This window comes from Lepus europaeus, chromosome 6 (assembly GCF_033115175.1).
Source record: "Lepus europaeus isolate LE1 chromosome 6, mLepTim1.pri, whole genome shotgun sequence".
Classification (NCBI taxonomy): Eukaryota; Metazoa; Chordata; class Mammalia; order Lagomorpha; family Leporidae; genus Lepus; species Lepus europaeus.
The window spans coordinates 102,369,375-102,382,986 of NC_084832.1; the positions used below are offsets into that span (position 1 = coordinate 102,369,375).

A 13,612-nucleotide genomic window follows, 5' to 3' on the forward strand; every position below is an offset into this window, starting at 1 on the left:
TATATATATATATATATATATATATATATATATATATTGCAATAATCTGGTTTGTGGCATGCCTTTTTACTTACAGGTTGGTATTATTTTTGGTGACCAGATAATGAAATTAATGTTTAAAAAAGACTATTGGAAAGTCAGAAAGAGGGATAAATGAGAGAGAGAGAGATTGATCGATCTTCTATCTACCTGAACCTGAACTCCCCAGATGACTGCAATTGCCAGGGTTGGACCAGGGCTGAAGCCAGGAGCCAGGAGCTTCATCCAGGCTGTCTTCAGCTGCTTTTCCCAGGCCATTAGCAGGGACCTGGATCAGAAATGGAGCAGCTGGGACAGGAACTGGAGCCCATATGGGAAGCCAGTGATGTAGGCCAAAAGTTCACCTGTTATACCATAATACCAGCCCCTGAAATCTAATTTATTAGTCTTTTATTTATTTATTTTTATTATTAGAGACTCATGTGTGAATGTCTTCTTTGAGAAATCTTTGCCTTTTCCCTGGTCATGAAATAGTATTTTTTTTTTTTAAGACTTATTTATTTATTTGAAAGTCAGAGTTACACAGAGAGAGAAGGAGAGGCAGGGAGAGAGAGACAGAGAGAGAGAGAGAGGTCTTCCATCCGCTGGTTCACTCCCCAACTGACTGCAACATTTGGAGCTGTGCCCATCTGAAGCCAGGAGCCAGGAGTTCCTTGGCCCAAGCACTTGGGCCATGGCAGAGAGCTGGGTAAGAAGTGGAGTAACTGGGACTCAAACTGGTGCCCATATGGGATGCTAGCACTGCAAGCGGCAGCTTTACCCACTACGCCACAGCACCAGCCCCTAAAATGGTATTTTTTATTCTAGAAGTTTTTTTGTGTGTTTTATCTTTAATATTTGGGTCTGTGATCCATGTGAAATTCATTTCTACATGTGGAATGAGGAAGGGAGTCAAGGTTCATTTTTTTTCTATATGGGAAGAAGGAAGGCCCTTAAACTTTTTTTTTTTTTTTACAGGCAGAGTTAGAGAGAAAGGTCTTCCTTCCATTGGTTCACCCCCCAAATGGCCGCTACAGGCAGCGCACTGCGCCAATCCAAAGCCAGGAGCCAGGTGCTTCTTCCTGGTCTCCCATGCGGGTGCAGTGCCCAAGCACTTGGGCCACCCTCCATTGCCTTCCTGGGCCACAGCAGAGAGCTGGACTGGAAGAGGAGCAACCGGGACAGAACCGGTGCCCCAACCAGGACTAGAACCCGGGGTGCCGGCACCACAGGTGGATTAGCCAAGTGAGCTGTGGCTCTGGCAACTTTTTTTTTTTTTAAGATTTATTTTTGTGTATTTGAAAGGCAGAGTTACAGAGAGAGGTAGAGACAAAGAGGGGTCTTCCATCTGCTGGTTCACTCCCCAAATGGCTGCAATGACCAGAGTTGAGCCAATCTGAAGCCAGGAGCCAAGAGCTTCTTCAGATCTCCCACATGGGTGCAGGAGCCCAAGCACTTGAGCCATCTTACTGCTTACTCCCAGGTGCATTAGCAGGGAGCTGGATCAGAAATGGAGCAGCTGGATTGGAACTGGTGTCCATATGGGATGCCAGCACTGCAGGCTGAGGCTTTAACCTGCTATGTCACAGTGCCAGCCCCAAACTTTTTTTTTTTTATTTTTTTTTAATTTGAAAGGCAGAAAGAGACAGATTCAGAGAAAGAGATCTTTCATCCCTGCTTTACTTCTCAAATGCCCACAGCAGCCATAACTGGTCCAGGACAAAGCCAGGAGCCCAGAATTCAGTTGAGGTCTCCCATGTGGGTGGCTGGACCCAAGTAGTTGAGCCATCACCTGCTCCCTTCCAGGATACACATTAGCAGGAGGCTGGATTGAAAGAGGAGGTGGACTTGAACCCAGGAACTCTGATATGGGATGAGAGCACCCCAAGTGAGTACTTAGCTGCTATTCCAAATACCTATCCCAACACCAATTTTTGATGGCTCAGTCTCCCCCACTGACCCATGGTATGATCATGGATTTCTGTTTGTTTGTGGTATCCTTTTTGTTCCATTGGCCTTAATCTATCCTTGTGCCAACATTTCAATAACTTTATTTATTTATTTATTGTAGTGTTTTTTTTTTCCCAAAGAAACCTTTTATTTGAGGAATACAAACTTTATGCATTTCATAAGTACAACTTTAGGAATATAGTGATTCTTCCCACCATACTAACTCTCCCTTCCATACTCCCACCCCTCCTCCTCCTCCCTCTCCCATTCCCAGTCCCATTCTCCACCAAGATCCATTTTTTTATTAACTTCATACACAGAAGACCAGCTCTATAGTAGGTAAAGAGTTCAACAATTTACACACAAAAAAACCAAAAAACAAAAAAAATTGTTCCTCAGTATTCAAGACAAGGGCTGTTCAAAGTCATTGCATCTTGAAGTTAATTTCACTTTTTTTTTTAGAAACTTAATTAATTAAATTTAAAGAAGCACCCAAGAATGATACAAGCACTTAGACATAATACAACTCTATGAGGACAGAGGTCCTGCATGGGAAGTTAGTGCACAGTGACTCCTTTTGTTAATTTAACAACTAACACTCTTATGTATGACATCACTGATCACACGAGGCTTTTGACATGAGCTGCCTAGGTTATGGAAACCTTTTGAATTCACAAACTCTGTCAATATTTAGACAAGGTCATAAGCAGAATGGAAATTCTCTCTTCCCTTCAGAGAAAAGTACCTCCTTCTTTGATGGCCACTTTCCGCTGGGGTCTCTCATGTATGTCCTTCATGTAGGACATATTTTGCCACAATGTCTTGGCTTTCCATGCCTGAAATGCTCTTGTGGGCTTTTCAGCCAGACCAGAATGCCTTAAGTACTGATTCTGAGGTCAGAGTGCTACTTAGAGCAATTGTCATTCTATGAGTCTGCCATGTGGACTGCCCCCCATGGTGGAGCATTCACTCCTTTTTAATTCTATCTATTATTACCAGACCCTTAATCTTATCCATATGATCACTTTAACACTTAAGATGGTATTTTTACCACCCAGCTTAAGGGAATTTTGGGTCCCATGTTGTTTTTAAACTGTACCCTTAGAAGTAAGTCCATAGGAATGTATGCAGAACTATACAGCTTTACAGTTAAAAACCTCATACACTTTATAATTACATTTATTTATTTTTTAAAAGATTTATTATTTATTTGAAAGAGTTGGGGCCAGTGCTGTGGTGCAGTGGGTTAACACCTTGGCCTGAAGCACCGGCATTGCATATGGGTTCAAGACCCAGCTGCTCCACTTCCAATTCAGCTATCTGCCATGGCCTGGGAAAGCAGGGGAGTGAACCATCAGATGGAAGACTCTCTCTCTCTCTCTGCCTTTCCTCTCTGTGTAACTCTGACTTTCAAATAAAAGTAAATAAATCTTTAAAAAAAAGGTTACAGAGAGGCAGAGAGAGAGTGCGCGCACGCGAGAGAGTGAGAGGTCTTCCATCCACTAGATCACTCCCTAGATGGCCACAATAACCAGAGCTGAGCCAATCTGAAGCCAGGAGCCAAGAGTTCTCCCAGGTCTCCCACATGGGTGCAGGGGCCCAAGGACTTGGACCATCTTCTACTAATTTCCCAGGACATAGCAGAGAGCTATATTGAAAGTGGAGGAGCTGGAACTGGAACCAGCACCCATATGGGATGCCAGTACTGTAGGCAGTGGCTTTACCCTCTATGCCATTGTGCCAGACCCTAAGTGACTCAAAAATAAGTTTTGATATCTGGTAGTTAAACCCTCCATCTTTGTTTTCAAGGTTGCCCTGGCTATTCTAGGTTCTTTGATTTTCCATATACACTATAGAATTATCTTTTAAATATAAAAATGCTGGGATTTTAGATGGGATCCCATTAAGTACATATCAAATTAGAGAAATTTGACTTAAAAAAAAAAAGACCTGTTTACTTATTTTGAAAGGCAGAGTTACAGAGCAAGAAAGAGACAGAGAGACAGAGAGAGAGGGAGAGACAGAGAGCGAGCTTCCATCCACTGGTTCACTCCCCAGATGACTGCAATAGTTGGGGCTGGGCCAGGCTGAAGCCAGGAGCCAGGGGCTTCATCCAGGTCTCCTTACATGGGTGGCAGGGGCCTAAGCTCTTGGGCCATCTTCCACTGCTTTCCCAGGCCATTAGCAGGGAGCTGGATCAGAAGTGGAGCAGCCAGGACTCGAACCAGCGCCCATGTGGGATACCGGCACTGAAGGCTGTGGCTTTAACTCACTGCACCACAGCACCGGCACCCTGACCTTTTCTTAATTAGAATTTTTTTTTTTAATTTGAGAGGTAAAGAGGCAGAGAGCTGCCATCCACTGGTTCTCTGCAGATGGATATGATGGCCCCCAGCTGGGGCTGAAGCCAGGAGCCAAGCACTCAATCCAGGTCTCCCACAGGATGTCAGGAACCCATTTACTTGAGCCATCACTGCTGCCTCTCAAGGCTTGCATTGACAGAAAACTGGAGTCAGGAGTGGAGCCAGGTATTGAACCTCGGTACTTAACCAGCATCTGAATTGTTATGCCAAAGGCCTGCCCCATGATCCATTTTGAGTTCATTTTCATATGATGTGAGGTAAGATTCCAGTTCCTTTCATTTGCATAAGAATATCCAGTTGTCTTTGTATCATTTGTTGATAATGTTTTCCCACATTGAACTGTCATTGCACACTTGTTGAAAATCTTTTTACTGGGGCCAATGCTGTGGCATAGCATCATCAGCATCCCATATGTGTGCTGGTTTGAGTCCCAGCTGCTCCACTGCCTATCCAGCTCCCTGCTAATAGCTTGGGAAAAGCAGTGGAAAATGACCCAAATGCTTGGATCCCTGCACCCATGTGGGAGACCTGGATGAAGCTCCTGGTTCCTGGCTTTGGTCTGGCTCAGTCCTGGCTGTTGCAGCCACTTGGAGAGTGAACCAGTGGATGGAAGGACTTTCTCTTTCTACCCAAAGCCAGGAGCCAGGAGCTTCCTCTGGGTCCCCCACAGGGATACAGGGGTCCAAGGATTTGGGGCCATCTTCTACTGCTTTCCCAGGCCATGGCAGAGAGTTGGATTGGAAGTGGAGCAGCCAGGACTCGAACTGGCACCCATACGGGATGCCAGCATCGCAGGTGGCAGTTTTAACTGCTATGCTACCATGCTGGCCCCCTGGATTCTTAATTCTGCCTCATTGATAGGTAAGCCTGCCCCTATGCTAGTATCACAGTTTCTTGGTTACTGTTGCTTTTTTTTTTTTTTTTTTTTAAGATTTATTTATTTATTTGAAAGGAAGAGTTCTAAAGAGAGAGAGAGGGAGAAACAGCCAGAAGGGTCTTCCATCCTCTGGTCCGCTTCCAAAACAGCCTTAATGTCCAGGGCCACATCAGGCTGAGGCCAGGAGCCAGGAGCTTCCTTCGGGTGTCCCACATGAGTGGCAGGGCTCAGGAATTTGGGCCATCTTCCACTGCCTTCCCAGGTGCGCCAGCAGAGATCTGGATCAGAAGTGAATCAGCCAGGACACGAACTGGTGCCCATTATGGGATGCCGGCACTGCAGGCTGTGACCCATCCCGCCATGCCACAGCACCAGCCCCTACTGTTGCTTTAATATGATTTAAAATAAAATGTGAATCTTTTAGCCTATTTGTTCTTCAGGTATTTTAGGATACTCTAAGTCTTGTATTTCCCTATGAATTTTAGGATCATCTTATGGATTTCTGTTTTTAAAAAGGCAACTAAGGGGGCCAGCGCTGTGGCACAGTAGGTTAATCTTCCACCTGCGGTGCCGGCATCCCATATGGGCAGTGGTTCTAGTCCCGGCTGCTCCTCTTCCAATCTGGCTCTCTGCTGTGGCCTGGGAAAGCAGTGGAATATGGTCCAAGGGCCTGGGCCCCTTAACCCATGTGGGTAGACCTGGAAGAAGCTCCTGGCTCCTGGCTTTGGATTGGCGCAGCTCCAGCCATTACAGCCATGTGGGGAGTGAACCAATGGAAGGAATACCTTTTCTCTCTGTCTCTCCTTCTCACTGTCTGTAACTCTTCCTCTCAAATAAAATAAATAAAATCTTTTAAAAAAAAGGCAACTAAGATATTCGATAGGAATTTTGGTGAACTTGTAGATCAATTTGAGGAGCATTATCATTAATATTACAATATTAATTTTTTAGACATGGATAGGTGTCTTTCCATTTATTGAGGCCTCTAATTTATTTCAGCACATTTGTAGTTTTCAACATACAAATTTTATACTTTTGTGAAATTTACTCTTATTCTATTCCTTTTGATACTATCATAAAGGAAATCTTAATTTCCTCTTTGGATTTTTTTTATTGCTGCTGTATAGGTATAAATACAATTGATTTTAGTATGTTGATTTTGAAATCTAAACTTACTGATCTTATTTGTTAAGTTCATTAGGAGTTTTTATATATGATTTGAGATCTTAAAATACTGAGTTTTTGGGGCCAGCGAGTTCTTGGTGCTTCGCTTCTGATCCAGCTCTCTGCTATGGCCTGGGAAAGCAGTAGAAGATGGTCCAAGTGATCGGCCCCTGGAGCCGGTGCTGTGGCATAGCGGGTAAAACCGCCACCTACTGCAGGTATCTCATATAGGCGCCGCTTCAAGTCCCGGATGCTCCACTTCCCATCCAGCTCTCTGCTTTGGTCTGGGAAAGCAGTAGAAGATGGCCCAAGTCCTTGGGCCCCTGCACCCATGTGGGAAGACCAGAAGGAAGCTTCTGTCACCTGGCTTTGGATCAGCTTAGCTCCAGCCGTTGCAGCCAGTTGGGGAGTGAACCAGTGGATGGAAGACCTCTCTTTCTCTCTCTCCCTCTCTCCCTCTCTTCCTCTCTCCCTCTCTCCCTCTCTGTAACTCTGCCTTTCAAATAAATAAAATAAACCTTAAAAAAAAAAGTGATTAGGCCCCTGCACCCAGGTGGGAGACCTGGAAGAAGCTCCTGGCTCCTGGGTTTGGATTGGCCCAGCTCAGGCCGTTGCAGCTATCTGGGGACTGACAGCTGATGGAAGACCTCTCTCTCTCTACCTCTGCCTCTTTATAACTCTGCTTTTCAAATAAATGAATCTTTTGAAGAAAATATTGAGTTTTCTAATCTATGGACATGAGATACTTTTCCATTTATTTAGCTATTCTTTAATTATGTTTTACATTTTTCAGATGGGGTCTTGCACAACTTTTATTGTTTTTGTTTTGTTGCTGTTGGAAATGCCCTTTTCTTTTTTTTTAATTTTTATTTTTATTTTTTTTATTTTTGACAGGCAGAGTGGACAGTGAGAGAGAGAGACAGAGAGAAAGGTCTTCCTTTGCCTTTGGTTCAACCTCCAATGGCCGCCGCGACCGGCGCGCTGCGGCCGGCACACCACGCTGATCCGAAGCCAGGAGCCAGGTGCTTTTCCTGGTCTCCCATGGGGTGCAGGGCCCAAGCATTTGGGCCATCCTCCACTGCACTCCTGGGCCATAGCAGAGAACTCACCTGGAAGAGGGGCAACTGGGACAGAATCCAGTGCCTCGACCAGGACTAGAACCCGGTGTGCCAGCGCCGCAAGGTGGTGGATTAGCCTGTTGAGCCATGGTGCCAGCCAACACAGACTTTTTTTTTTAAGACTTTATTTATTTATTTGAGAGGTAGACTTATGGGGGGAGGGTGGAGAGGGAGAGAGAGAGAGAGAGAGAGAGAGAGAGAAAGAGATCTTTCATCCGCTTGTTCACTCCCCAAATGCACAGATCCTAAGCCAGGAGCCTCCTCTAGGTCTCCTTCATGGGTGCTGGTGCCCAAACACTTGGGCCGTCTTCCACTGCTTTCCCAGGCTACAGCAGAGAGCTGGATTGAAAGAGGAGCAGCCAGGACTAGAACCGGCGCCCATCTGGGTTGCTGGTGCTGCAGGCAGAGGATTAACTCACTGCACTGCCGCGCTGGCCCCTTGTAGGGTTTACACAGAAGCTCTTTATCATGTTAACTAAGTTCCCTGCTATTCCTAGTCTGGAGAATTGTTTCGGTGAATGGACAGATGCTGTGTTTATTCCTACCTGCAGATAAGGAGAGTAGCCTTTTGCCACAGGTGTTGTGACTGCAGCAACCACGCTGTGATCACTGTGCAACCTGCGCAGCACACCCTTCTGTCCCGATTTCACCCAGCCACCGCCTGTCTTCTTTCTTTCCACCCACCTCTCTCATGGTGGCGTTCTCCGTCACAGGAATCTCAGCCCCGTGCTCTCCCTACTCTCTCTGGAGGTGGGAGACCGCCTTCAACCATCAGCTCCAAGCCCCTGACAGCGCAGTCTGCAGCTGGTAGATCCTTCTTCCAAGACTGAACTCTGCCACTGCTTGTGTCCTATAGTGTCTTATTATCCTCCTCCCCTAGGGTGGGCTCCTCTTTCTGTATTTTCAATATCGAAGGCTTCTTCCATTTTCCCTTTCAAGCCTAGAGCCTGGGAGTGATCCTTGACACTTGTCTGCACCCCTCCCCCCACCAGTTTCTTTGCAGTCCATTCTCTCTTGAGGCAACCGTTGTTTCTCACTGCTACCCCCAGTCTTGCCGCCCTCACATCTGCTCTCCACCATGCAGGTGCTCTGATCCCCAAACTTCTCCGAGGCTCCCTATTCCCACAGTGTGGCAAACAAGGCCTTTCTTCCTCACTTGCATGTTGTGCGCTGGGACACAGCAACCAAACACCGCACTCAGGAGATGCCCTTTAAGATACCAGTTTAGTAGCTGCACCAAACTTTCGTCATCTGCAGACACGATAGATAAGTTGTTTTACCAGTTCTGTTTTTACCTTCCTTTCCATGTCACGGTGTCCTGCCCCCGGGCTTTTGGTATGTTCTGTTGTCTTTGCTTGAGAGGATCTTTCTCCTTCCACGGTATACCCTGTAATCCTTTTCATCCTAAAAAAATCAGCTCACTAAACCCTTCTCTCTGAAGCCTTCCCGAACCTTGCCGGAGTTATTTATACCCTCCTATGTATTTCTCCAGGGCTCTGTACATGCCCACAGTATTGCATTTTTTTTCCTGATCATTATTTATTTATTTATTTTTTAATTTTTGACAGGCAGAGTGGACAGTGAGAGAGAGAGAGACAGAGAGAAAGGTCTTCTTTTGCCGTTGGTTCACCCACCAGTGGCCGCCATGGCCGGCGCACTGCGCTGATCCCAAGGCAGGAGCCAGGTGCTTCTCCTGGTCTCCCATGGAGTGCAGGGCCCAAGCACTTGGGCCATCCTCCACTGCACTCCCAGGCCGTAGCAGAGAGCTGGCCTGGAAGAGGGGCAACCGGGACAGAATCTGGTGCCCCGACTGGGACTAGAACCCGGTGTGCAGGCGCTGCAAGATGGAGGATTAGCCTGTTGAGCCACGGTGCCAGCCCCTGATCATTATTTGTGATAATTTTTACTTTTGTTCTAAGTTCAATATTAAGAATTCAGTGTTTTTGGGGGGTGCAGTTTTAAGATGCTCCTTGGGATGTCCACATCCTATTTTTGAGTGCTTGGGTCTGAGTGTTAACCCTGCTTCCTCCTAAAGCAACAGGTCACGGCCCAAGTTCCTGCTGTGCACATGGTAGCCTGGGATTCATTTCCAGGCTTCTGACTTCAGATTGGCCCAGATCTCTCTCTCTGTCTCTGTCTCTGTCTCTCTGACTTTCAAGTAAATTTAAAAAATTAAAAATAAGCAAATAAAAATTGTCCACATTATTTTTCTGGCATAGTTATATGGTCAACCTCTATGCGGTAAGATTTATTTATTTCTATTACATTCATATTTAGGATTTATCTATTTTGTTCCATTTTTATTTCATTTTTTTCTGGATGTATAAAGCAATTATGTGGTTAAAAAGTTAAAACTTAGTAAAGAGGTAAATTGAGGGAAGTCTTAATCCCACTATCAAACATTTCAGTAGTAAGCGTCTTTATTAGTCTCTAGTTTATCTCTCTCTCCTACTTACCTACTTGCCTTACTTACAAACCTCTTTGGTTTGATCCTTTCAGTTCACTCTCTAAATGGCCACAACAGCCAGGGCTGGGCCAGGCCAAAGCTAGGGGCTTAGAATTCCATCCTGCTCTTCCACATGGCTGGCAAGGGCCCCAGTACCTGGCAGCTAGACTGGAAGTGGAGCAGCCAGGACTGTAACTGGCACTCCGATACAGATGCTGGCGTTGCAAGTAGTGGCTTAACCTGCTGTGCCATAAAGCTGGCCCCACGTATGATACCTTGGTGTGGCTTAAATTGTCTTTCCTTTTTTGTGTAGACCTAGCTGCAATGTGTGATAGTTTTCAATGTTGTTGCTGAATTTAATTTTCCACTTTTATGCCTTTATTTTTATTTTTATTTTATTGTTTGTTTAACTTGTTTAAGAGGCCAAGAAAAAGACCATCAGAGAGAGCTCTCATTTGCTGGATCCCTCCCCGCATGCCCTCTAAGGCCAGAGCTGGGCCAGGCTGAAGCCAGGAGCCCATCTGGGTTTTGATTTGAGGGGCAGGGACCCATGTATTTAAGCATCACCATCTGCTACCCAGGGTGGGCATTTACAGGGATCAGGAATCAGGAGGAGAGCCAGAACCCAGATCCCGCGTCCTGTCACGGGGTGGAGGATCCCAAGTAGCATCTTATCTACTGTGCCAAATGCCTATCCTTCTGTTTTTTTTTTTTTTTTTTTTTTAAGATTTTTCAATTTATTTGAAAGGCAGAGTTACTTTGAAAGAGAGTGGGACACACAAGCACACACACACATACAGAGAGAGAGAGAGAGAGATCTTTCATCTATAGTTCACTCCCTAATAGCCAGGGCTGGTCCAGGCTGAAGCTAGGAGCCTAGAACTCCATCCAGCTCTCCTGCATGGGTGGCAAGGGCGCAAGTAGTTGGGCCACCATCTGCTGCTTTAGCAGAAGTGGACAAGCAGGACCCAAACGGGCACTGTGACACAGGATGCCTGTGTTGCAGGTGGCGGGCCTAACCTGCTACATCATAACACTGTCCCTTCTTCCTCTTCTTCTTCTTCTTCTTCTTCTTCTTCTTCCTCTTCCTCTTCCTCTCTCTCTTTTTTTAATATTTATTTGAAAGGCAGAGTTACAGAGAGAGAGAGATTTCTTCCATCTGTTGGTTCTCTCCCCCAAAAGGCCGCAATTGGCCAGAGCTGGGTCGATCTGAAGCCAGGAGCCTGGAGCTTCTTCAAGGTCTCCCACGTGGGTGCAAGTTCCCAAGCACCTGAGCCATCTCCTGCTGCTTTCCCAGGCAAAGAGCTGGATTGGAAGTGGAGCAGCTGGGACTCAAACGGGCATCCATATGGGATGCCAGCCCTGCAGGCGGCAGCTTTACCTGCTACACCACAGCACCGGCTGCCTCCCTCTTTCCCTCTTCTGATTCTTTTTTTTTTTTTTTTTTTGACAGGCAGAGTGGACAGTGAGAGAGAGAGAGACAGAGAGAAAGGTCTTCCTTTTTCTGTTGGTTCACCCCCCAATGGCCACTGTGGCCTGTGCACCGCGCTGATCCAAAGCCAGGAGCCAGGTGCTTCTTCCTGATCTCCAATGCGGGTGCAGGGCCCAAGGATTTCGGCCATCCTCCACTGCATTCCCGGGGCCACAGCAGAGAGCTGGACTGGAAGAGGAGCAACCGGGACAGAACTGATGCCCCGACCGGGACTAAAACCTGGGGTGCCGGTGCTGCAGGCGGAGGATTAGCCTATTGAGCCACGGCGCCGGCCTCTTCTGATTCTTAAATGGTACTTTTTGCATGGTTTCACTATATCATGATGAGAAGCCTCAAAGGGAATACTTGGTTCTAGCAAGCGAGAAGCCTCGGGCCCCTTTGTTTTTCCACAGACACGTATGTGGCTGCAATGTCTTGAGTTCGATCTGGAGTAGGGCATCCCGGGAAGGTACATTTTGAAGTTTATGAAGGAACTGCAAGTTGTTGGTAAGGCTGTAGCCACAGTGGGACCACCTCCCCAAAGGCAGTGGATTGGGTACATGCCCAGTGGGCTGGCAGAGGGTAGAATTCACAGCAGGTGGAGGATTAGCCTATTGAGCCGCGGTGCCGGCCCAAACTGCATTCTAAACCACCTTCTGGGATACCTCCGGAGGTCACCTTTGTTAGTGTCACTCAGGGAGTCATCTTAATTAATTTACCAAGCTAACAAAATCCACCCACCTGTCTGCCAGCCTCCCTTGAGACTGAACATCTACCCACCCACATGCTTTTGTGTGGACTTTGCTGACACCGAGTTACTCTGCTGTTGTGCCTTCTTGGTTAACCACCTACCTGTGAGGGGTCTTCCGATTTACCTGGCTCCCTTTGGCACACTTGTTTCTGACCTGTCAGGAATTTTCCAGAGCTCCTGGTAAGGAAGAGACGTCTGCAACCTCTGCCTCTTTCCAGATGCTTCCCTTGCTGCTGTGGGGGAAGCTGTGTGCTCTGGAAACTCCAGTGCCCACCTCCCCCCCAACACTCCTGCCAGAGACTCGGCAGCCTGAGAGTTTGTCCCACTCCCTTGTCTTCTTGTCCACTTGCTCCCTCTGGGAAGCCCTTGCCTTGCATCACTGGGAAGGTGGATGCCTGAAGAGGGGTGAGAGGTTGGGGGGCGGAATCCCTGGCCTCTCCCCATTGAAGAGAGTGGAGTTACTTTTTCAAAAAAAGATTTCTTTATGGCTTCTTGTCTTTCTGTGGCCATCACTAGAGTGGCAGTGGCCAAAATGAGGTTCAGTCCCTTCGTGACTTCTGACTGAAGCAAGAACTGAAAAATGCATTTCACTGCAGTGTCCCACAGTGTCAGGGAGACTGTGTCTTCCCCTCTTTCTGAAGAGCTGAGGCAGATGGGACAACGTGCGACCTACGCCTGCCCGGAGGGGTGGTGACATGCAGGTTGTGTGAGGTTGCAGTAAAGGGCAGCCGTTTGGCAAGGCTGTGCAGGTTTACAGGAAGAAATATGTCATCCGCATGGAACAGGTGCAGTGGGAAAAGTCCAGCGGCACAGTTGTCGGTGTGGGCCTTCCCCCCAGCAAGGTGCTGCGTATCACCAGGCCAAGCCTGGACAATGACTGCACAAAGATCCTTACATGAAAAGCCAAATCTCATCAAGTAGGAAAGGAGGGGGGCAAATAAGAGGAAGAAGCAATTGGGAAGATTCAGGACTAAAGTAATCTTATATACAGCTGTCATGAAAAACTACTAAAGTGAAAACGAAGTGATTTCTTTGTGAGGCAGCACAACAGAGAGAGGGAGAAACATATCTCCCATTGCTGGCTCACTTCCCAAATGGCTGCCATGTCCGGGGCTGGGCCAGGCCAAACCTGGACCCAGGAACTCCATCTGAGTCTTCCACATGGGTGGAAGGGGCTCAAGCACTTGGGCCAGCTTCTGCTGCTTTCCCAGGTGCATTAGAAGGGAGCTGGATTGAAAGGGGATCAGCCAGGACTTGAACCAGCACTCCAACAAATATGCCAGTGGGTGGCTTAACCTGTTGTGCCATAGTGCGATCTCCTGGAGTCACTTCTTGACCAAAGCTGATTCTACAAATTTGGGGCTCAACCCTGGAAGAGTTCCTCCTCTTCAGAATCCAGGGGGAAACGTGCATCACGGCCCTCAAGGCTGTGGGGTCCCAGAGCCCAAGACTCA

General features: G+C 47.1%; 1 pseudogene; it reads left to right on the top strand.

The window, feature by feature from the left end:
- Window positions 1-12,690: 12,690 nt before the first annotated feature.
- Window positions 12,691-13,132, top strand: LOC133762475 (large ribosomal subunit protein uL24-like; annotated as a pseudogene).
- The last annotated feature ends 480 nt before the right edge of the window (window positions 13,133-13,612 follow it).